The sequence below is a fragment of the Corvus brachyrhynchos genome, unplaced genomic scaffold, assembly GCF_000691975.1.
Source record: "Corvus brachyrhynchos isolate BGI_N302 unplaced genomic scaffold, ASM69197v1 scaffold344, whole genome shotgun sequence".
NCBI classification, from domain to species: domain Eukaryota; kingdom Metazoa; phylum Chordata; class Aves; order Passeriformes; family Corvidae; genus Corvus; species Corvus brachyrhynchos.
Genome location: NW_008237607.1, coordinates 16,503 through 16,825, shown reverse-complemented (window position 1 = coordinate 16,825; position 323 = coordinate 16,503).

Below are 323 nucleotides of genomic sequence, written 5' to 3'. Positions count from 1 at the left end.
GGGAGGGAGGAAGCAGAGCGGGGCGGGGCTGCCCCAGACAGGGCGGGCCCGAGCGAGAGCGGCCGCCCGGAATGTGGAATTGGAGCTTTTTGGGCTCATTTAATCCCAAAAGTCCTCAAAAGTTTTCTCCACAAGCCCATTTCCGGGCAGCGAAAGAGACAGAAATTACCTGGGTTTTTCCGTGGCTACTGATTTCCTCCGGCTGTCCTGAGAGCTGCTTGTTGCCTTCCTGCCCCTGAGCGAGGGATTTCCGGGCTTTACTCCAAAATATTTTTTTACTACTACTACTTCTACTACTACTACTACTACTACTACTACTACTA